This window comes from Plectropomus leopardus, chromosome 16, assembly GCF_026936395.1.
Source record: "Plectropomus leopardus strain MGB_pleo_1.0 chromosome 16, ASM2693639v1, whole genome shotgun sequence".
Taxonomy (NCBI): domain Eukaryota; kingdom Metazoa; phylum Chordata; class Actinopteri; order Perciformes; family Serranidae; genus Plectropomus; species Plectropomus leopardus.
The window spans coordinates 7,274,886-7,300,524 of record NC_142191.1 but is presented as its reverse complement, the minus strand read 5'-3'; the positions used below and the strand labels follow the sequence as shown (position 1 = coordinate 7,300,524).

The window sequence follows — 25,639 nt, the reverse complement described above, 5'->3', positions numbered from 1 at the left end:
ATATGTCCATTTTCGACAATTTTGCCATACTATAGCCTTGCTTCTTTGGTCATTTTTTTGACGTGTTATTTTATGGGGTTCCTGGCTGTTTTTGGATGTTGTTTCACGACTGTTTGCTATAACATGCCTTTATATGTTACACTAAGTGGTTTTCAGCTGTTTTTGGGATATGTCAATTTTCGACAATTTTGCCATACTATAGCCTTGCTTCTTTGGGCATTTTTTTGATGTGCTATTTTATGGGGTTCCTGGCTGTTTTTGGATGTTGTTTCACTACTGTTTGCTATAACATGCCTTTATATGTTACACTAAGTGGTTTTCAGCTGTTTTTGGGATATGTCAATTTTCGACAATTTTGCCATACTATAGCCTTGCTTCTTTGGTCATTTTTTTGACGTGTTATTTTATGGGGTTCCTGGCAGTTTTTGGATGTTTTTTCACCACTGTGTGCTATAACGCGCCTCTAGATGCTATACTTAATGGTTTTCAGCAGTTTTTGGGATACGATCATTTTCGACAATTTTGCCATACTATAGCCTTGCTTCTTTGGGCATTTTTTTGACGTGCTATTTTATAGGGTTCCTGGCTGTTTTTGGATGTTTTTTCACCACTGTGTGCTATAACGCGCATCTTCTTGCTGTAATAAATGGTTTTCAGCTGTTTTTGGGAAACGATCATTTTCGACAATTTTGCCATACTATAGCCTTGCTTCTTTGGGCATTTTTTTCCACATTCTATTTTATGGGGTTTCTGGACGTTTTTAGATGTTTTTTTTCACCACTGTGTGCTATAACATGCCTTTATATGCTATAGTAAGTGGTTTTCAGCTGTTTTTGGGATATGTCCATTTTCGACAATTTTGCCATACTATAGCCTTGCTTCTTTGGTCATTTTTTTGACGTGTTATTTTATGGGGTTCCTGGCAGTTTTTGGATGTTGTTTCACGACTGTTTGCTATAACATGCCTTTATATGTTACACTAAGTGGTTTTCAGCTGTTTTTGGGATATGTCAATTTTCGACAATTTTGCCATACTATAGCCTTGCTTCTTTGGGCATTTTTTTGATGTGCTATTTTATGGGGTTCCTGGCTGTTTTTGGATGTTGTTTCACTACTGTTTGCTATAACATGCCTTTATATGTTACACTAAGTGGTTTTCAGCTGTTTTTGGGATATGTCAATTTTCGACAATTTTGCCATACTATAGCCTTGCTTCTTTGGTCATTTTTTTGACGTGTTATTTTATGGGGTTCCTGGCAGTTTTTGGATGTTTTTTCACCACTGTGTGCTATAAAGTGCCTCTAGATGCTATACTTAATGGTTTTCAGCTGTTTTTGGGATATGTCAATTTTCGACAATTTTGCCATACTATAGCCTTGCTTCTTTGGGCATTTTTTTGACATGCTATTTTATGGGGTTCCTAGCTGTTTTTGGATATTTTTTCACCACTGTGTGCTATAACACGCCTCTAGATGCTATACTGAGTGGCTTTCAGGTGTTTTTGGGATATGTCCATTTTCGACAATTTTGCCATACTATAGCCTTGCTTCTTTGGGCATTTTTTTGACATGCTATTTTATGGGGTTCCTAGCTGTTTTTGGATGTTTTTTCACCACTGTGTGCTATAACGCGCATCTTCTTGCTGTAATAAATGGTTTTCAGCAGTTTTTGGGATACGATCATTTTCGACAATTTTGCCATACTATAGCCTTGCTTCTTTGGCCATTTTTTTGACGTGCTATTTTATAGGGTTCCTGGCTGTTTTTGGATGTTTTTTCACCACTGTGTGCTATAACGCGCATCTTCTTGCTGTAATAAATGGTTTTCAGCAGTTTTTGGGAAACGATCATTTTCGACAATTTTGCCATACTATAGCCTTGCTTCTTTGGGCATTTTTTTCCACATTCTATTTTATGGGGTTTCTGGACGTTTTTAGATGTTTTTTTTCACCACTGTGTGCTATAACATGCCTTTATATGCTATAGTAAGTGGTTTTCAGCTGTTTTTGTGATATGTCCATTTTCGACAATTTTGCCATACTATAGCCTTGCTTCTTTGGTAATTTTTTTGATATGCTATTTTATGGGGTTTCCGGACGTTTTTGGATGTTTTTTCACCACTGTGTGCTATAAAATGTCTCTGCTTGTTAAACTAAGTGGTTTTCAGCTGTTTTTGGGATATGTTAATTTTCGACAATTTTGCCATACTATAGCCTTGCTTCTTTGGTCATTTTTTGGACGTGTTATTTTATGGGGTTCCTGGCTGTTTTTGGATGTTTTTTCACTACTGTTTGCTATAACATGCCTCTCCTTGCCATACTAAGTGGTTTTTAGCTGTTTTTGGGATACGATCATTTTCGACAATTTTGCCATACTATAGCCTTGCTTCTTTGGTCATTTTTTTGACGTGCTATTTTATGGGGTTCCTGGCTATTTTTGGATGTTTTTTCACTACTGTTTGCTATAACATGCCTCTCCTTGCTATACTAAGTGGTTTTTAGCTGTTTTTGGGATATGTCCATTTTCGACAATTTTGCCATACTATAGCCTTGCTTCTTTGGGCATTTTTTTGATGTGCTATTTTATGGGGTTCCTGGCTGTTTTTGGATGTTGTTTCACTACTGTTTGCTATAACATGCCTTTATATGTTACACTAAGTGGTTTTCAGCTGTTTTTGGGATATGTCAATTTTCGACAATTTTGCCATACTATAGCCTTGCTTCTTTGGTCATTTTTTTTACGTGTTATTTTATGGGGTTCCTGGCAGTTTTTGGATGTTTTTTCACCACTGTGTGCTATAACACGCCTCTCGATGCTATACTGAGTGGCTTTCAGGTGTTTTTGGGATATGTCCATTTTCGACAATTTTGCCATACTATAGCCTTGCTTCTTTGGGCATTTTTTTGACGTGCTATTTTATAGGGTTCCTGGCTGTTTTTGGATGTTTTTTCACCACTGTGTGCTATAACGCGCATCTTCTTGCTGTAATAAATGGTTTTCAGCAGTTTTTGGGAAACGATCATTTTCGACAATTTTGCCATACTATAGCCTTGCTTCTTTGGCCATTTTTTTTCACATTCTATTTTATGGGGTTTCTGGACGTTTTTAGATGTTTTTTTCACTACTGTGTGCTATAACATGCCTGTACTTGCGATACTAAGTGGTTTTTAGCTGTTTTTGGGATATGTCCATTTTCGACAATTTTGCCATACTATAGCCTTGCTTCTTTGGTCATTTTTTTGACGTGCTATTTTATGGGGTTCCTGGCTGTTTTTGGATGTTTTTTCACCACTGTGTGCTATAACACACCTCTAGATGCTATGCTAAGGGGTTTTCAGCTGTTTTTGGGATATGTCAATTTTCGACAATTTTTCCATACTATAGCCTTGCTTCTTTGGGCATTTTTTCCACATTCTATTTTATGGGGTTTCTGGACGTTTTTAGATGTTTTTTTCACTACTGTGTGCTATAACATGCCTGTACTTGCTATACTAAGTGGTTTTCAGCTGTTTTTGGGATATGTCCATTTTCGACAATTTTGCCATACTATAGCCTTGCTTCTTTGGTCATTTTTTTGATGTGCTATTTTGTGGGGTTCCTGGCTGTTTTTGGATGTTTTTTCGCCACTGTGTGCTATGACATGCGTCTCCTTGCTATACTATGTGGTTTTTAGCTGTTTTTGGGATATGTCAATTTTTGACAATTTTGCCATACTATAGCCTTGCTTCCTTGGTCATTTTTTTGATGTGCTATTTTATGGGGTTTCTGGACATTTTTGGATGTTTTTTCACCACTGTGTGCTATAACACGCCTCTAGATGCTATACTAAGGGGTTTTCAGCTGTTTTTGGGATATGTCAATTTTCGACAATTTTTCCATACTATAGCCTTGCTTCTTTGGGTATTTTTTCCACATTCTATTTTATGGGGTTTCTGGACGTTTTTAGATGTTTTTTTCACTACTGTGTGCTATAACATGCCTGTACTTGCTATACTAAGTGGTTTTCAGCTGTTTTTGGGATATGTCCATTTTCGACAATTTTGCCATACTATAGCCTTGCTTCTTTGGTCATTTTTTGACGTGCTTATTTATGGAGTTCCTGGCTGTTTTTGGATGTTTTTTCGCCACTGTGTGCTATAACATGCGTCTCCTTGCTATACTATGTGGTTTTTAGCTGTTTTTGGGATATGTCAATTTTTGACAATTTTGCCATACTATAGCCTTGCTTCCTTGGTCATTTTTTTGATGTGCTATTTTATGGGGTTTCTGGACATTTTTGGATGTTTTTTCACCACTGTGTGCTATAACATGCCTCTAGATGCTATACTAAGTGGTTTTCAGCTGTTTTGGGGATATGTCCATTTTCGACAATTTTGCCATACTATAGCCTTGCTTCTTTGGTCATTTTTTCCACATTCTATTTCATGGGGTTTCTGGACATTTTTGGATGTTTTTTCACCACTGTGTGCTATAACATGCCTCTAGATGCTATACTAAATGGTTTTCAGCTGTTTTTGGGATATGTCAATTTTCGACAATTTTGCCACACTATAGCTTTGTTTCTTTGGTTTTACCATACTAATTAATGGGGTTTCTGTCCGTTCTTGGATGTTTTTTCACTGCCGTCAATTTTCGTCATTTTGTCCATACTATAGCCGTTACAACTCACAGATGTTAAGTCTAGGGACAAAGGGAAGCAACACAGAGATTTGATGTTAAACAGGCGGAAAAAAGTTTATTGTTCAACACAAGTATGCATGAATGAACTGGCCCAGCATCAAACGGGCAGCACATACACAAACAAATGAACAAAGGGAGAGGGGTGGTCGCAATTCAGTAAACCAAATAAAACACCTTATGCCTACCACACCCACTCCACAGCTTATTACAACTTTACCTGTTTCTCAAAACACAAATAGCACAGACACCCTGAAGGCCTATTGTGTTAGACAAATAATTACCTGAGGTGTGGCGCAATAACAAAATGTATTAAACATGAAATGCAACAAAAGCTAATCTCAAGCCCAGCTCCCTTGCACACGAGTTAACATGTAGTACCGACTTTACAATCATATGTTTACATCAATCATGCCAGCACAACATGGAGGTGAACTGCTCATGAGTAAGCACAACTGCCCACTGGCAAAGGTACGGGAGACTTAAATAGACAACAGAAAAACACATGATTGGAACAAGCACTCATCAAAAGGGACGAAGGCGGGACCACTTGCACCATCTGATTGTTTGTCAAGAAGGCCTGCAGAAGGAGGAGGGGAAAGGAGTCACAGGCAGAGGAAATCCCCGACGGTTTGGGAGGAAGGAATCCCTGATGGCGTGGCGAACTTCCGATGACATCATCAGTCACGCTTCCTGAATAATGAAAATGCCACAACCCCCATACAGCAACAACCAAAACAACGGTGGCACCCGCAACAATAGCCTTATTTCTTTGGTCATTTTTTGGACATGCTATTTTATGGGGATTCTTGATGTTTTTGGATATTTTTTCACCACTGTATTCTATGACATGCCTCAAAGTGCTGTACTGAATGGTTTTCAGGTGTTTTTGGGATGTGTCAGTTTTCAACATTTTTGCCATACTATACCCTTGCTTCTTTGGTCATTTTTTTGATGTGCTATTTTATGGAGTTTATGGGCATTTTTGTGTGTTTTTTCACCAGTGTGTGCTATAACATTTCTCTACTTGCTATCCTAAGTGGTTTTCAGCTATTTTTGGGATATGTCAATTTTCGACAATTATGCCATACTATAGCCTTGCTTCTTTGGCCATTTTTTCCACATTCTATTTTATGGGGTTTCTGGACATTTTTGAATGTTTTTTCACCACTGTGTACTATAACGCGCCTCTACTTGTTATACTAAGTGGTTTCCAGCCGTTTTTGGGATATGTCAATTTTTGACAATTATGCCATACTATAGCCTTGCTTTGGTCATTTTTTTGATGTGCTATTTTATGGGGTTCCTGGATATTTTTGGATGTTTTTTCACCACTGTGTCCTATAACGCGCCTCTACTTACTATACTAAGTGGTTTTTAGCTGTTTTTGGGATATGTCAATTTTTGACAATTTTGCCATACTATAGCCTTGCTTCTTTGGTCATTTTTTCCACATGCTGTTTTATGTGGTTTCTGGACGTTTTGGGATGTTTTTTCACCACTGTGTGCTATAACATGCCTTTATATGCTATACTAAGTGGTTTTCAGCTGTTTTTGGAATATGTCAATTTTCAACAATTTTGCCATACTATAGCCTTGCTTCTTTGGTCATTTTTTTTTTTGATGTGCTATTTTATGGGGTTCCTGGCTATTTTTGGATGTTTTTTCATCACTGTGTGCTATAACATGCCTATATATGCCATAGTAAGTGGTTTTCAGCTGTTTTTGGGATATGTCAATTTTCGACAATTTTGCCATACTATAGCCTTGCTTCTTTGGTCATTTTTTCTACATGCTATTTTATGGGGTTTCTGGACGTTTTTGGATGTTTTTTCACCACTGTGTGCTATAACATGCCTTTATATGCTATACTAAGTGGTTTTCAGCTGTTTTTGGGATATGTCAATTTTCGACAATTTTGCCATACTATAGCCTTGCTTCTTTGGTCATTTTTTTTTTGACGTGCTATTTTATGGGGTTCCTGGCTGTTTTTGGATGTTTTTTCACCACTGTGTGCTATAACGCGCATCTTCTTGCTATACTAAGTGGTTTTTAGCTGTTTTTGGGATATGTCAATTTTCGACATTTTTGCCATACTATAGCCTTGCTTCTTTGGCCATTTTTTCCACAATCTATTTATTGGGGTTTCTGGATGTTTTTGGATGTTTTTTCACCACTGTGTGCTATAACATGCCTTTATATGCTATACTAAGTGGTTTTCAGCTGTTTTTGGGATATGTCAATTTTCGACAATTTTGCCATACTATAGCCTTGCTTCTTTGGTCATTTTTTTGACGTGCTATTTTATGGGGTTCCTGGCTGTTTTTGGATGTTTTTTCACCACTGTGTGCTATAACGCGCATCTTCTTGCTATACTAAGTGGTTTTTAGCTGTTTTTGGGATATGTCAATTTTCGACATTTTTGCCATACTATAGCCTTGCTTCTTTGGTCATTTTTTCCACATGCTATTTTATGGGGTTTCTGGAAATTTTGGGATGTTTTTTCACCACTGTGTGCTATAACATGCCTCTAGATGCTATACTAAGTGGTTTTCAGCTGTTTTTGGGATATGTCAATTTTCGACACTTTTGCCATACTATAGCCTTGCTTCTTTGGCCATTTTTTCCACATGCTATTTTATGGGGTTTCTGGACGTTTTGGGATGTTTTTTCATCACTGTGTGCTATAACATGCCTTTATATGCTATACTAAGTGGTTTTCAGCTGTTTTTGGGATATGTCAATTTTCGACAATTTTGCCATACTATAGCCTTGCTTCTTTGGTCATTTTTTCCACATGCTGTTTTATGGGGTTTCTGGAAATTTTGGGATGTTTTTTCATCACTGTGTGCTATAACGCGCATCTTCTTGCTATACTAAGTGGTTTTTAGCTGTTTTTGGGATATGTCAATTTTCGACATTTTTGCCATACTATAGCCTTGCTTCTTTGGCCATTTTTTCCACAATCTATTTTATGGGGTTTCTGGATGTTTTGGGATGTTTTTTCATCACTGTGTGCTATAACATGCCTTTATATGCTATACTAAGTGGTTTTCAGCTGTTTTTGGGATATGTCAATTTTCGACAATTTTGCCATACTATAGCCTTGCTTCTTTGGTCATTTTTTCCACATGCTATTTTATGGGGTTTCTGGAAATTTTGGGATGTTTTTTCATCACTGTGTGCTATAACGCGCATCTTCTTGCTATACTAAGTGGTTTTTAGCTGTTTTTGGGATATGTCAATTTTCGACATTTTTGCCATACTATAGCCTTGCTTCTTTGGCCATTTTTTCCACAATCTATTTTATGGGGTTTCTGGATGTTTTTGGATGTTTTTTCACCTCTTTGTGCTATAACATGCCTTTATATGCTATACTAAGTGGGTCTTAGCTGTTTTTGGGATATGTCAATTTTTGACAATTTTGCCATACTATAGCCTTGCTTCTTTGGCCATTTTTTCCACATGCTATTTTATGGGGTTCCTGGCTATTTTTGGATGTTTTTTCATCACTGTGTGCTATAACATGCCTATATATGCCATACTAAGTGGTTTTCAGCTGTTTTTGGGATATGTCAATTTTCAACAATTTTGCCATACTATAGCCTTGCTTCTTTGGTCATTGTTTTTTTGACGTGCTATTTTATGGGGTTCCTGGCTGTTTTTGGATGTTTTTTCACCACTGTGTGCTATAACGCGCATCTTCTTGCTATACTAAGTGGTTTTTAGCTGTTTTTGGGATATGTCAATTTTCGACATTTTTGCCATACTATAGCCTTGCTTCTTTGGCCATTTTTTTGATGTGCTATTTTATGGGGTTTCTGGATGTTTTTGGATGTTTTTTCACCACTTTGTGCTATAACATGCCTTTATATGCTATAGTAAGTGGTTTTCAGCTGTTTTTGGGATATGTCAATTTTCGACAATTTTGCCATACTATAGCCTTGCTTCTTTGGCCATTTTTTCCACATGCTATTTTATGGGGTTTCTGGACGTTTTGGGATGTTTTTTCACCACTGTGTGCTATAACATGCCTTTATATGCTATACTAAGTGGTTTTCAGCTGTTTTTGGGATATGTCAATTTTCGACAATTTTGCCATACTATAGCCTTGCTTCTTTGGTCATTTTTTTTGACGTGCTATTTTATGGGGTTCCTGGCTGTTTTGGATGTTTTTCACCACTGTGTGCTATAACGTATCTTCTTGCTATACTAAGTGGTTTTCAGCTGTCTTTGGGATATGTCAATTTTCGACATTTTTGCCATACTATAGCCTTGCTTCTTTGGCCATTTTTTCCACAATCTATTTTATGGGGTTTCTGGATGTTTTTGGATGTTTTTTCACCACTTTGTGCTATAACATGCCTTTATATGCTATACTAAGTGGGTCTTAGCTGTTTTTGGGATATGTCAATTTTTGACAATTTTGCCATACTATAGCCTTGCTTCTTTGGCCATTTTTTCCACATGCTATTTTATGGGGTTTCTGGACGTTTTGGGATGTTTTTTCACCACTGTGTGCTATAACATGCCTTTATATGCTATACTAAGTGGTTTTCAGCTGTTTTTGGGATATGTCAATTTTCGACAATTTTGCCATACTATAGCCTTGCTTCTTTGGTCATTTTTTTTTTGACGTGCTATTTTATGGGGTTCCTGGCTGTTTTTGGATGTTTTTTCACCACTGTGTGCTATAACGCGCATCTTCTTGCTATACTAAGTGGTTTTTAGCTGTTTTTGGGATATGTCAATTTTCGACATTTTTGCCATACTATAGCCTTGCTTCTTTGGCCATTTTTTTGATGTGCTATTTTATGGGGTTTCTGGACATTTTTGGATGTTTTTTCATCACTGTGTGCTATAACATGCCTTTATATGCTATACTAAGTGGTTTTCAGCTGTTTTTGGGATATGTCAATTTTCGACAATTTTGCCATACTATAGCCTTGCTTCTTTGGTCATTTTTTCCACATGCTATTTTATGGGGTTTCTGGAAATTTTGGGATGTTTTTTCACCACTGTGTGCTATAACACGCCTCTAGATGCTATACTAAATGGTTTTCAGCTGTTTTTGGAATATGTCAATTTTCGACATTTTTGCCATACTATAGCCTTGCTTCTTTGGTCAGTTTTTTGATGTGCTATTTTATGGGGTTCCTGGCTATTTTTGGATGTTTTTTCATCACTGTGTGCTATAACATGCCTATATATGCCATAGTAAGTGGTTTTCAGCTGTTTTTGGGATATGTCAATTTTCAACAATTTTGCCATACTATAGCCTTGCTTCTTTGGTCATTTTTTCTACATGCTATTTTATCGGGTTTCTGCACGTTTTTGGATGTTTTTTCACCACTGTGTGCTATAACATGCCTTTATATGCTATACTAAGTGGTTTTCAGCTGTTTTTGGGATATGTCAATTTTCGACAATTTTGCCATACTATAGCCTTGCTTCTTTGGTCATTTTTTTTGACGTGCTATTTTATGGGGTTCCTGGCTGTTTTTGGATGTTTTTTCACCACTGTGTGCTATAACGCGCATCTTCTTGCTATACTAAGTGGTTTTTAGCTGTTTTTGGGATATGTCAATTTTCGACATTTTTGCCATACTATAGCCTTGCTTCTTTGGCCATTTTTTCCACAATCTATTTTATGGGATTTCTGGACGTTTTTGGATGTTTTTTCAGCACTGTGTGCTATAACATGCCTCTACTTGCTATACTAAGTGGTTTTCAGCTGTTTTTGGGATATGTCAATTTTCGACAATTTTGCCATACTATAGCCTTGCTTCTTTGGTCATTTTTTTTTTTGGCGTGTTATTTTATGGGGTTTCTGGATGTTTTGGGATGTTTTTTCATCACTGTGTGCTATAACGCGCCTCTACTTGCTATACTAAGTGGTTTTCAGCTGTTTTTGGGATTTGTCAATTTTCGACATTTTTGCCATACTATAGCCTTGCTTCTTTGGTCAGTTTTTTGATGTGCTATTTTATGGGGTTCCTGGCTATTTTTGGATGTTTTTTCATCACTGTGTGCTATAACATGCCTTTATATGCTATAGTAAGTGGTTTTCAGCTGTTTTTGGGATTTGTCAATTTTCGACATTTTTGCCATACTATAGCCTTGCTTCTTTGGCCATTTTTTCTACATGCTATTTTATGGGGTTTCGGGACGTTTTTGGATGTTTTTTCACCACTGTCTGCTATAACATGCCTTTATATGCTATACTAAGTGGTTTTCAGCTGTTTTTGGGATATGTCAATTTTCGACAATTTTGCCATACTATAGCCTTGCTTCTTTGGTCATTTTTTTTTTTTGATTTGCTATTTTATGGGTTTCCTGGTTTTTTTTGGTTGTTTTTTCTCCACTGTCTGCTATAACATGCCTATATATGCCATACTAAGTGGTTTTCAGCTGTTTTTGGGATATGTCAATTTTCAACAATTTTGCCATACTATAGCCTTGCTTCTTTGGTCATTTTTTTTTTATGTTATTTTATGGGGTTCCTGGCTGTTTTTGGATGTTTTTTCACCACTGTGTCCTATAACGCACCTCTACTTACTATACTAAGTGGTTTTTAGCTGTTTTTGGGATATGTCAGTTTTTGAAAATTTTGCCATACTATAGCCTTGCTTGTTTGGTCATTTTTTCTACATGCTATTTTATGGGGTTTCGGGACGTTTTTGGATGTTTTTTCACCACTGTCTGCTATAACATGCCTTTATATGCTATACTAAGTGGTTTTCAGCTGTTTTTGGGATATGTCAATTTTCAACAATTTTGCCATACTATAGCCTTGCTTCTTTGGTCATTTTTTTGATGTGCTATTTTATGGGGTTCCTGGCTATTTTTGGATGTTTTTTCACCACTGTGTACTATAACATGCCTTTATATGCTATACTAAGTGGTTTTTAGCTGTTTTTGGGATATGTCAATTTTCGACAATTTTGCCATACTATAGCCTTGCTTCTTTGGTCATTTTTTTGATGTGCTATTTTATGGGGTTCCTGGCTATTTTTGGATGTTTTTTCATCACTGTGTGCTATAACATGCCTTTATATGCTATACTAAGTGGTTTTCAGCTGTTTTTGGGATATGTCAATTTTCGACAATTTTGCCATACTATAGCCTTGCTTCTTTGGTCATTTTTTCCACAATCTATTTTATGGGGTTTCTGGATGTTTTTGGATGTTTTTTCACCACTTTGTGCTATAACATGCCTATATATGCTATAGTAAGTGGTTTTCAGCTGTTTTTGGGATATGTCAATTTTCGACAATTTTGCCATACTATAGCCTTGCTTCTTTGGTCATTTTTTTTTGACGTGCTATTTTATGGGGTTCCTGGCTGTTTTTGGATGTTTTTTCACCACTGTGTGCTATAACGCGCATCTTCTTGCTATACTAAGTGGTTTTTAGCTGTTTTTGGGATATGTCAATTTTCGACAATTTTGCCATACTATAGCCTTGCTTCTTTGGCCATTTTTTCCACATTCCATTTTATGGGGTTTCTGGACATTTTTGGATGTTTTTTCATCACTGTGTGCTATAACATGCCTATATATGCTATAGTAAGTGGTTTTCAGCTGTTTTTGGGATTTGTCAATTTTTGACAATTTTGCCATACTATAGCCTTGCTTCTTTGGTCATTTTTTCCACATGCTATTTTGTGGGGTTTCTGGACGTTTTTGGATGTTTTTTCACCACTGTGTGCTATAACATGCCTTTATATGCTATACTAAGTGGTTTTCAGCTGTTTTTGGGATATGTCAATTTTCGACAATTTTGCCATACTATAGCCTTGCTTCTTTGGTCATTTTTTTGACATGCTATTTTATGGGGTTCCTGGCTGTTTTTGGATGTTTTTTCACCACTGTGTGCTATAACGCGCATCTTCTTGCTATACTAAGTGGTTTTTAGCTGTTTTTGGGATATGTCAATTTTCGACAATTTTGCCATACTATAGCCTTGCTTCTTTGGCCATTTTTTCCACATTCCATTTTATGGGGTTTCTGGACATTTTTGGATGTTTTTTCATCACTGTGTGCTATAACATGCCTATATATGCTATAGTAAGTGGTTTTCAGCTGTTTTTGGGATTTGTCAATTTTTGACAATTTTGCCATACTATAGCCTTGCTTCTTTGGTCATTTTTTCCACATGCTATTTTATGGGGTTCCTGGCTATTTTTGGATGTTTTTTCATCACTGTGTGCTATAACATGCCTATATATGCCATAGTAAGTGGTTTTCAGCTATTTTTGGGATATGTCAATTTTCGACAATTTTGCCATACTATAGCCTTGCTTCTTTGGTCATTTTTTTTTGACGTGCTATTTTATGGGGTTCCTGGCTGTTTTTGGATGTTTTTTCACCACTGTGTGCTATAACGCGCATCTTCTTGCTATACTAAGTGGTTTTTAGCTGTTTTTGGGATATGTCAATTTTCGACATTTTTGCCATACTATAGCCTTGCTTCTTTGGCCATTTTTTCCACCATCTATTTTATGGGGTTTCTGGATGTTTTTGGATGTTTTTTCACCACTTTGTGCTATAACATGCCTTTATATGCTATACTAAGTGGGTTTTAGCTGTTTTATGGATATGTCAATTTTTGACATTTTTGCCATACTATAGCCTTGCTTCTTTGGTCATTTTTTCCACATGCTATTTTATGGGGTTTCTGGAAATTTTGGGATGTTTTTTTCACCACTGTGTGCTATAACACGCCTCTAGGTGCTATACTAAATGGTTTTCAGCTGTTTTTGGGATATGTCAATTTTCGACATTTTTGCCATACTATAGCCTGGCTTCTTTGGTCATTTTTTTGATGTGCTATTTTATGGGGTTCCTGGCTATTTTTGGATGTTTTTTCACCACTGTGTGCTATAACATGCCTTTATATGTTACACTAAGTGGTTTTCAGCTGTTTTTGGGATATGTCAATTTTCGACAATTTTGCCATACTATAGCCTTGCTTCTTTGGCCATTTTTTTTCACATTCTATTTTATGGGGTTTCTGGACGTTTTTAGATGTTTTTTTCACTACTGTGTGCTATAACATGCCTGTACTTGCTATACTAAGTGGTTTTCAGCTGTTTTTGGGATATGTCCATTTTCGACAATTTTGCCATACTATAGCCTTGCTTCTTTGGTCATTTTTTTGACGTGTTATTTTATGGGGTTCCTGGCTGTTTTTGCATGTTTTTTCACCACTGTGTGCTATAACACGCCTCTAGATGCTATACTAAATGGTTTTCAGCTGTTTTTGGGATATGTCAATTTTCGACATTTTTGCCATACTATAGCCTGGCTTCTTTGGTCATTTTTTTGATGTGCTATTTTATGGGGTTCCTGGCTATTTTTGGATGTTTTTTCATCACTGTGTGCTATAATATGCCTTTATATGCTATAGTAAGTGGTTTTTAGCTGTTTTGGGGATATGTCAATTTTCGACAATTTTGCCATACTATAGCCTTGCTTCTTTGGCCATTTTTTCCACATTCTATTTTATGGGGTTTCTGGACGTTTTTGGATGTTTTTTCACCACTGTGTGCTATAACGCACCTCTACTTGCTATACTAAGTGGTTTTCAGCTGTTTTTGGGATATGTCAATTTTTGACAATTTTGCCATACTATAGCCTTGCTTCTTTGGTCATTTTTTCTACATGCTATTTTATGGAGTTTCTGGACGTTTTGTGATGTTTTTTCACCACTGTGTGCTATAACGCGCCTCTACTTACTATACTAAGTGGTTTTCAGTTGTTTTTGGGATATGTCAATTTTCCACAGTTTTGCCATACTATAGCCTTGCTTCTTTGGTCATTTTTTCCACATTCTATTTCATGGGGTTTCTGGACGTTTTTGGATGTTTTTTCACCACTGTGTGCTATAACATGCCTCTACATGCTATACTAAGTGGTTTTCAGATGTTTTTGGGATATGTCAATTTTCGACAATTTTGCCATACTATAGCCTTGCTTCTTTGGTCATTTTTTCAACATGCTATTTTATGGGGTTTCTGGACGTTTTTGGATGTTTTTTCACCACTGTGTGCTATAACATGCCTTTATATGCTATACTAAGTGGTTTTCAGCTGTTTTTGGGATATGTCAATTTTCGACAATTTTGCCATACTATAGCCTTGCTTCTTTGGTCATTTTTTTGATGTGCTATTTTATGGGGTTCCTGGCTGTTTTTGGATGTTTTTTCACCACTGTGTGCTATAACATGCCTTTATATGTTACACTAAGTGGTTTTCAGCTGTTTTTGGGATATGTCAATTTTCGACAATTTTGCCATACTATAGCCTTGCTTCTTTGGCCACTTTTTTTCACATTCTATTTTATGGGGTTTCTGGACGTTTTTAGATGTTTTTTTCACTACTGTGTGCTATAACATGCCTGTACTTGCTATACTAAGTGGTTTTCAGCTGTTTTTGGGATATGTCCATTTTCGACAATTTTGCCATACTATAGCCTTGCTTCTTTGGTCATTTTTTTGACGTGTTATTTTATGGGGTTCCTGGCTGTTTTTGCATGTTTTTTCACCACTGTGTGCTATAACATGCCTCTAGATGCTATACTAAGTGGTTTTCAGCTGTTTTGGGGATATGTCCATTTTTGACAATTTTGCCATACTATAGCCTTGCTTCTTTGGACATTTTTTCCACATTCTATTTCATGGGGTTCCTGGCTGTTTTTGGATGTTTTTTCACTACTGTGTGCTATAACATGCCTTTATATGCTACACTAAGTGGTTTTCAGCTGTTTTTGGGATATGTCAATTTTTGATAATTTTGCCATACTATAGCCTTGCTTCTTTGGTCATTTTTTGACATGCTATTTTATGGAGTTCCTGGCTGTTTTTGGATGTTTTTTCACCACTGTGTGCTATAACATGCGTCTCCTTGCTATACTATGTGGTTTTTAGCTGTTTTTGGGATATGTCAATTTTTGACATTTTTGCCATACTATAGCCTTGCTTCTTTGGTCATTTTTTCTACATTCTATTTTATGGGGTTTCTGGACGTTTTTGGATGTTTTTTCACCACTGTGTGCTATAACATGCTTTTATATGCTATACTAAGTGGCTTTCAGCTGTTTTTGGGATATGTCAATTTTCGACAATTTTGCCATACTATAGCCTTGCTTCTTTGGTCATTTTTTCCACATGCTATTTTATGGGGTTTCTGGAAATTTTGGGATGTTTTTTCACCACTGTGTGCTATAACACGCCTCTAGATGCTATACTAAATGGTTTTCAGCTGTTTTTGGGATTTGTCAATTTTCGACATTTTTGCCATACTATAGCCTTGCTTCTTTGGTCATTTTTTTTTGACATGCTATTGTATGGGGTTCCTGGCTGTTTTGGGATGTTTTTTCACCACTGTGTGCTATAACGCGCCTCTACTTGCTATACTAAATGTTTTTTAGCTGTTTTTGGGATTTGTCAATTTTCAACATTTTTGCCATACTATAGCCTTGCTTCTTTGGTCATTTTTTCAACATGCTATTTTATGGGGTTTCTGGACGTTTTTGGATGTTTTTTCACCACTGTGTGCTATAACATGCCTTTATATGCTATACTAAGTGGTTTTCAGCTGTTTTTGGGATATGTCAATTTTCGACAATTTTGCCATACTATAGCCTTGCTTCTTTGGTCATTTTTTTGATGTGCTATTTTATGGGGTTCCTGGCTGTTTTTGGATGTTTTTTCACCACTGTGTGCTATAACATGCCTTTATATGTTACACTAAGTGGTTTTCAGCTGTTTTTGGGATATGTCAATTTTCGACAATTTTGCCATACTATAGCCTTGCTTCTTTGGCCATTTTTTTTCACATTCTATTTTATGGGGTTTCTGGACGTTTTTGGATGTTTTTTCACCACTGTGTGCTATAACACGCCTCTAGATGCTATGCTAAGGGGTTTTCAGCTGTTTTTGGGATATGTCAATTTTCGACAATTTTTCCATACTATAGCCTTGCTTCTTTGGTCATTTTTTGGACGTGTTATTTTATGGGGTTCCTGGCTGTTTTTGCATGTTTTTTCACCACTGTGTGCTATAACATGCCTCTAGATGCTATACTAAGTGGTTTTCAGCTGTTTTGGGGATATGTCCATTTTTGACAATTTTGCCATACTATAGCCTTGCTTCTTTGGACATTTTTTCCACATTCTATATCATGGGTTTCCTGGCTGTTTTTGGATGTTTTCTCACTACTGTGTGCTATAACATGCCTTTATATGCTACACTAAGTGGTTTTCAGCTGTTTTTGGGATATGTCAATTTTTGATAATTTTGCCATACTATAGCCTTGCTTCTTTGGTCATTTTTTGACATGCTATTTTATGGAGTTCCTGGCTGTTTTTGGATGTTTTTTCACCACTGTGTGCTATAACATGCGTCTCCTTGCTATACTATGTGGTTTTTAGCTGTTTTTGGGATATGTCAATTTTTGACATTTTTGCCATACTATAGCCTTGCTTCTTTGGTCATTTTTTCTACATTCTATTTTATGGGGTTTCTGGACGTTTTTGGATGTTTTTTCACCACTGTGTGCTATAACATGCTTTTATATGCTATACTAAGTGGCTTTCAGCTGTTTTTGGGATATGTCAATTTTCGACAATTTTGCCATACTATAGCCTTGCTTCTTTGGTCATTTTTTCCACATGCTATTTTATGGGGTTTCTGGAAATTTTGGGATGTTTTTTCACCACTGTGTGCTATAACACGCCTCTAGATGCTATACTAAATGGTTTTCAGCTGTTTTTGGGATTTGTCAATTTTCGACATTTTTGCCATACTATAGCCTTGCTTCTTTGGTCATTTTTTTTTGACATGCTATTGTATGGGGTTCCTGGCTGTTTTGGGATGTTTTTTCACCACTGTGTGCTATAACGCGCCTCTACTTGCTATACTAAATGTTTTTTAGCTGTTTTTGGGATTTGTCAATTTTCAACATTTTTGCCATACTATAGCCTTGCTTCTTTGGTCAGTTTTTTGATGTGCTATTTTATGGGGTTCCTGGCTGTTTTTGGATGTTTTTTCACCACTGTGTGCTATAACATGCCTTTATATGTTACACTAAGTGGTTTTCAGCTGTTTTTGGGATATGTCAATTTTCGACAATTTTGCCATACTATAGCCTTGCTTCTTTGGCCATTTTTTTTCACATTCTATTTTATGGGGTTTCTGGACGTTTTTAGATGTTTTTTTCACTACTGTGTGCTATAACATGCCTGTACTTGCTATACTAAGTGGTTTTCAGCTGTTTTTGGGATATGTCCATTTTCGACAATTTTGCCATACTATAGCCTTGCTTCTTTGGTCATTTTTTTGACGTGTTATTTTATGGGGTTCCTGGCTGTTTTTGCATGTTTTTTCACCACTGTGTGCTATAACATGCCTCTAGATGCTATACTAAGTGGTTTTCAGCTGTTTTGGGGATATGTCCATTTTCGACAATTTTGCCATACTATAGCCTTGCTTCTTTGGACATTTTTTCCACATTCTATTTCATGGGGTTCCTGGCTGTTTTTGGATGTTTTTTCACTACTGTGTGCTATAACATGCCTTTATATGCTACACTAAGTGGTTTTCAGCTGTTTTTGGGATAGGTCAATTTTTGATAATTTTGCCATACTATAGCCTTGCTTCTTTGGTCATTTTTTGACGTGCTTATTTATGGAGTTCCTGGCTGTTTTTGGATGTTTTTTCACCACTGTGTGCTATAACATGCGTCTCCTTGCTATACTATGTGGTTTTTAGCTGTTTTTGGGATATGTCAATTTTTGACATTTTTGCCATACTATAGCCTTGCTTCTTTGGTCATTTTTTCTACATTCTATTTTATGGGGTTTCTGGACGTTTTTGGATGTTTTTTCACCACTGTGTGCTATAACATGCTTTTATATGCTATACTAAGTGGCTTTCAGCTGTTTTTGGGATATGTCAATTTTCGACAATTTTGCCATACTATAGCCTTGCTTCTTTGGTCATTTTTTCCACATGCTATTTTATGGGGTTTCTGGAAATTTTGGGATGTTTTTTCACCACTGTGTGCTATAACACGCCTCTAGATGCTATACTAAATGGTTTTCAGCTGTTTTTGGGATTTGTCAATTTTCGACATTTTTGCCATACTATAGCCTTGCTTCTTTGGTCATTTTTTTTTGACATGCTATTGTATGGGGTTCCTGGCTGTTTTGGGATGTTTTTTCACCACTGTGTGCTATAACGCGCCTCTACTTGCTATACTAAATGTTTTTTAGCTGTTTTTGGGATTTGTCAATTTTCAACATTTTTGCCATACTATAGCCTTGCTTCTTTGGTCAGTTTTTTGATGTGCTATTTTATGGGGTTCCTGGCTGTTTTTGGATGTGTTTTCAGCACTGTGTGCTATAACATGCCTCTACTTGCTATACTAAGTGGTTTTCAGCTGTTTTTGGGATTTGTCAATGTTTGACAATTTTGCCATACTATAGCCTTGCTTCTTTGGCCATTTTTTCCACATTCTATTTTATGGGGTTTCTGGACATTTTTGGATGTTTTTTCACCACTGTGTGCTATAACATGCCTTTATATGCTATACTAAGTGGTTTTCAGCTGTTTTTGGGATATGTCAATTTTCGACAATTTTGCCATACTATAGCCTTGCTTCTTTGGTCAGTTTTTTGATGTGCTATTTTATGGGGTTCCTGGCTGTTTTTGGATGTTTTTTCAGCACTGTGTGCTATAAAATGCGTCTACTTGCTATACTAAGTGGTTTTTAGCTGTTTTTGGGATATATCAATTTTTGACAATTTTGCCATCTTGCCAGAAGCAAGGCAAAATTGTCAAAAATTGACATATCCCAAAAACAGCTGAAAACCACTTAGTATAGTATATAAAGGCATGTTATAGCACACAGTCGTGAAAAAACATCCAAAAACGTCCAGAAACCCCATAAAATAGAATGTGGAAAAAATGACCAAAGAAGCAAGGCTAGAGTATGGCAAAATTGTCAAAAATTGACATATCCCAAAAACAGCTGAAAACCACTTAGCATACTGTCTAGAGGCGCGTCATAGGACACAGTGGTAAAAAAAACATCCGAAAACGTCCAGAAACCCCATAAAATAGAATGTGGAAAAAATGACCAAAGAAGCAAGGCTATAGTATGGCAAAATTGTCGAAAATTGACATGTCCAAAAAACAGCTGAAAACCACTTATTATAGCACACAGTGGTGAAAAAAACATCCAAAACCCCCATAAAATAGCACATCAAAAAATTACCAAAGAAGCAAGGCTATGGTATGGCAAAAATGGTGAAAATTGACATATCCCAAAATCAGCTGTAAACCACTTACTATAGACAATGGTCCTCCTCAAAATGCTGTTTCATGTGGTTTTCAGAAGTTTTTTGGACATATTTTTACACTATTTACATACTATACCATGATGTTTTCGGTCATTTTTCAATATGCTATATTATGATATTTTTAGCCATTTTTTCAACATTTCATAATATGACATGTCTCGACATGCTATATTTTGTGGTTTTCAGCTTGTTTTTGGACATGTCACATTTTGATGTTTTTTGCTATGTTATGCTATGATGTTTTCAGTAATTTTTTTGAAATGCGTTTGTTTTTGGACGGCTTTCTTTGATGACATGAGTATTTTGGAATCATTTTACAGTATGGAAAAATTTCGACATCACGCTCTAATATGACATTTTGAAGCAATTTTGCACAACAGTCTCAAGTATGACTTTTTGATGCAATTTTGAAAGACATGCTATAGTGTGACATTTTAACTTGTTTTTGGATAACATGCTGCAGTGTAAAATTTTGACACAGTATTGGACAACATGCTATACTACTACTTTTTGAAGCAGTTTTAGAGCATCAGCTATTGTATTACTTTTTGGTGCAATTTTTTACGAAGTGCTGTAGAAGTACTTTTTGACACAATTTTACATGAGGCGAATGGATTCAGTTTGCATTTTTCTATCAGTATTAAACATGGCCACAACAGAGACAGTAGACACCTGTCATTTTATGTCACATCTGAATAGCTTAAGTCCAATTCACATTTCTTACAGGGTTGGTATTCAAAAGAAAGGCAGTACTGGACATTAAATCACTTGGAGGAGTTTTACTGTAAAGCAGCCGTAAGTTAACGTCAAGCTAAATGTTGGAGCAAATTTTTAAAAAATATACTTAAAGGCATTCCTGAGATATCGCAGTCCAGGGAATGTTACGGATAGACAGCCTGAAAACGTAATACCTCTGGGCAAGGCTGTCAAAGTTGTGGGTGCATACAAATGTTACTACAGTGGATGGATGTTGTAGAAGTTGTTGTAGTTGTATTCTTACATTGTCCTTCTCTTCTTTTCTCTCCAGATGATTGCAGAGGTTCCAGATGAAACATGGATGACACCTCAGTTTTCGTCTCCTGCACTTAGTCTTCTCTGTGGTATTATATGCCATAAAAATGTCCTAAAAAAGATACAGAAAAGCACATCATAAGAATAGCCATAGCAAGGATGTCATAAAAATGTAATAGTACCCAGCCTCTGATGATATAGTATGTAAGAATGTTCCAAAAAAACATTGTATGATATGTTATTAAAAAAAAGTCATGGCAAACTAACAAACAGAAATGGCCTGTCATGTTTTCAGAACTTTGGTATTGATTTCTTGTCAAAATATCTGTTCATGTGACATCCCCAGTGGCCACTAGGGGCACAGAGATTCTGTTTCTGAGGGAAACTGTGTCAGGGTAGGTGACAACGTACGGGTAAGGGCTGAAACAGTTACTGGTTATCACGATAATCAGGATAAAATTCCCCTTTGGTTACCATTCATATTTTAATTATCATGATAACTGCGTTTTATTATCTTTCTTTGAGAAAACGGTAAATGCTGTCAGCAGGGTCCGAAATTAACCGGCGCCTACTTTTGCAAACTTGTCCTACAGGATTAATCTGATTTACTTTACTTTGGTGGGTCCAATCTTAACCAGTTCGTGATGAAAAGTTATCAAAGGTCTGTGCAAAACTTTTACAGTATTATGTCTTGCTTGGACATTTGGGGTTTTGTGCTGGGGTGGTACCACGCTTGCCTATTAGAATTTTTTTCTCTCTCTGCCACATACCCCACAAACAACCAGAGTCGATATGGAATTTTACAACCTTTAAAAGTCACCTGTACCAAACAGGCTCGAACAAACAACCTCAGACACACCAACAGGCTGTCTTACCCACTGAGCCAAACCTCCTGACACTTTAACTGCTTTGACGTTCTGTTTCTCACTCTCGTTTGGACAGCAGTCTTTAGAATTCCTGGATAAAGTTCAATCTCACAACCTGAAAAACTGTTAGAGCTCATCCAACTGGCACTTAGACTATTTTTAGTGTTGGTTTTCCTTTGTGAATTTTGAAAAAGCTGTCTGAACCACCAAAGTTCATCTGTCCTGAGTGGGATTTGAAGCAACATCCTCCTAGTCAGTAAGAAAGCACTCTAATCATCTGAGCTAAACCTTCAGACATTTTAGCTGTGTTTTAAGTTGGACTTCACACTCCTCTCTTGCAAGCTGTAAAACTTATCTGCCTTGGATAAGGGTCAAACTCAACATTGCAAATAAGTTTTTGGTTTTAATGTTCATTAATTAATTAATTTACATGAAATTTTCATGGTTTGGTCTACAAATGATGCACACCAACATGACCTGGAATTTATGTGCCCTAGAAGTACTACACCATGTGAAATATCTCACTCCAGGGTTTGTTAAAACACTTACTCGTAAACCATGAGATTGCAGGTTCACGTTCAAGTTCAGAGGAACGTCGAAAACATACAGCTCACATGTCAGGAGGTTTGGCTTAGTGGGTAAATCAGGCGGTTAGTGTGCCTGAGGTTGATGGTTCAAGTCTTATCTGGGGCATGTGGCTTTTGAAGTTGGGCTGAGAGACAGGAAGGACAATCAAGAGAAAGGAAGTTAGGGGAAAGACAAGAAGTTAGGTTAAAAGACAGGGAAGTCAGTCAAGTTATAGGCAGCTGGGTTGTGAGACAGGATCGACAGTCAAGAGACACAAAGTTGAGGTGAGAAACAGGAAGTTGGGTTGAGAGACAGGAAGGTGAGTCAAGTTACAACAAATTAAGTTGAGAGACAGGAAGCTGAGGTGAGAAACAGGAAGTTGAGTGAAGGTAGAAGCTGGATGTAGAGGATGAGAGTATAACAGGTGAAGGAATAAGAACAGGTTAAGTAGAAGGGTCAGAAAGTAGTAAGGGACTGGAAAGGGAACATCAGGAACGGGACGGAGTATTAAGTTAGGAAAGTCAGGAACACGCAGCCTGGTGTGAGTGTGGAAAGATGAAAGAAGGGGCTGATAAGTCCCTGAGATCTTGAATAAACTCACAGCCAATATTTTATTTTATTTATGCCATAAAATATCACTTGGCGGTAGATTCATACAGTCTAGATACTGATTGTGATACTGCAGAACAAATTAGGCACGTAAAGTTGAATGTTGTGTCGTTTTAGCCAATAAATGAGGTGGTTTTTAGCTGTTTTTGGGATATGTCAATTTTTGACAATTTTGCCATACTATAGCCTTGCTTCTTTGGTCATTTTTTTCCACATTCTATTTTATGGGTTTTCTGGACGTTTTTGGATGTTTTTTCACTACTATGTGCTATAACATGCCTTTATATGCTATACTAAGTGGTTTTCAGCTGTTTTTGGGATATGTCAATTTTCGACAATTTTGCCATCTTGCCAGAAGCAAGAAAAAATTCACCAAAAAACACTATTCACTATTCATATACCATGATGTTTTCGGTCATTTTTCAACATGCTATATTATGATATTTTTAGCCATTTTTTCAACATTTCATAATATGACATGTCTCGACATGCTATATTTTGTGGTTTTCAGCTTGTTTTTGGACATGTCACATTTTGATGTTTTTTGCTATCTTATGCTATGATGTTTTCAGTAATTTTTTTGAAATGCGTTTGTTTTTGGATGGCTTTCTTTGATGACATGAGTATTTTGGAATCATTTTTCAGTATGGAAAAATTTCGACATCACGCTCTAATATGACATTTTGAAGCAATTTTGGACAACAGTCTCAAGTATGACTTTTTGATGCAATTTTGAAAGACATGCTATAGTGTGACGTTTGAACTTGTTTTTGGATAACATGCTGCAGTGTAAAATTTTGACACAGTATGGGACAACATGCTATACTACTACTTTTTGAAGCAGTTTTAGAGCATCAGCTATTGTATTACTTTTTGGTGCAATTTTTTACGAAGTGCTGTAGAAGTACTTTTTGACACAATTTTACATGAGACGAATGGATTCAGTTTGCATTTTTCTATCAGTATTAAACATGGCCACAACAGAGACAGTAGACACCTGTCATTTTATGTCACATCTGAATAGCTTAAGTCCAATTCACATTTCTTACAGGGTTGGTATTCAAAAGAAAGGCAGTACTGGACATTAAATCACTTGGAGGAGTTTTACTGTAAAGCAGCCGTAATTTAATGTCAAGCTAAATGTTGGAGCAAATTTTTAAAAAATATACTTAAAGGCATTCCTGAGATATCGCAGTCCAGGGAATGTTACGGATGGACAGCCTGAAAACGTAACGAGTGGTCCCAAAACTGGTAAAACCAGTATCAGCAGAGGTGTCTGTCGAAATCAAGAAATATCGGCCGAACTCATATATCAGTCAAGTTTTCGACAGACGCAACTGCTGATACTGAATTTTCTGTTTCAACACTATATGACCCTTATATCAGCGGAGCAGACAGATATATCACAGATATTTTATTTTATTTTATTTATGCCATAAACTATCACTTGGCGATAGATTCATACAGTCTAGATACTGATTGTGATTTGCAGAACAATTTAAGGCACATAAAGTTGAGTGGTATGTTATGGTATTTTGTTTGTTTGTTTGTTTGTTTGTAACAGTTGTCTCCTTGCCTCCTGAACATTCATAAAATGAACACTGAATTTTCTCTGCTCAGAACTGAGTTGATTATAGGTCTGACTCACATATCAGTCTGGTTTTCAACAGATGTAACTGCTGATACTGAATTCTCTGTTTCAACACCATATGACCCTTATATCAGCAGAGCAGACAGATATATCAGCCGTTACATTATTTTATTTATGCCATGAATATCATTTGGCTGTAGATTCATAAAGTCTAGATACTGATCTGTAAAAGTCACCTGTTTTAAGCAGGGCTTGAACCCTCAACCTTAGAGACACCAACCACCCATCTAACCCACTGAGCCAATCCTCCTGACACACTTCCTGTTTTCGACGTTCTATTTCACACTCTCATGTGGACAGCAGTCCTCAAACTTCAATCTCACAACCTGAAACATTTTAAGAGCTAATCCAGCTGACACTTAGACTATCTGTAGTGTACTTTTCCCCCCTCTGTGGTTCGGACAGCTTTTCCAAAAGTCACCTGTTCTGGGTGGGATTCGAACCATCAGTCTCTCAGTTTATAGACAAGCTTTCTAACCATCTGAGCCAAACCTTCAGACAGCTCCACAGTGTTTTGAGTTGCACCTGACACTCTTCTGTAGGAAGCGGCCTGTAAAACTTATCAGCCCTGGATAGGGTTCAAATTAAACATTCCAAATGATTTTTTTGTTTTAATGTTAATTAATTGCATTAATTTACATGAAATTTTCATGGTTTGGTTTACAAATGATGCACACCAAGATGAGGACAGTTTGAGAGCCACAAGCCACAAGGGCCACAAGCTGGACTTGAACCCAGATCACTGCAAAAGCTTTATGTTAATGGGACACTCACTCTGCCCAGTGAGCTAAAGTTAGCAGCAATGCTTTATGACATACGCAGTTATATTGAATGTGCAGCCCACCCCCCTCCCTTCTGAAAATTTTCTAAAATTGACCCAAAAGCATGGCAGAAT

General features: G+C 36.7%; 1 protein-coding gene and 1 long non-coding RNA gene across 9 annotated transcripts in view; one reads left to right on the top strand and one right to left on the bottom strand.

The window, feature by feature from the left end:
• LOC121955208 (uncharacterized) overlaps positions 1 to 21,311 on the top strand; it is a 272,250-nt gene extending 250,939 nt beyond the window's left edge. For all 7 annotated transcript variants that reach the window (XR_015779226.1, XR_015779227.1, XR_006106616.2 and 4 more), the window contains one exon: positions 21,068 to 21,311. The gene's annotated coding sequence lies outside the window, so the exon portion shown is untranslated. The remainder of the gene's footprint in view (positions 1 to 21,067) is intronic.
• The window catches only part of LOC148186810 (uncharacterized), a 126,197-nt gene continuing 105,325 nt past the window's right edge, over positions 4,768 to 25,639 (bottom strand). The window contains exons 5-6 of one of the 2 annotated variants that reach the window (XR_015779229.1): positions 21,041 to 21,163; positions 4,768 to 5,369 (exon numbers count right to left, since the gene is read on the bottom strand). This is a non-coding gene — a long non-coding RNA (uncharacterized LOC148186810). The remainder of the gene's footprint in view (positions 5,370 to 21,040; positions 21,164 to 25,639) is intronic. The other variant, XR_015779228.1, reaches the window with a different exon arrangement.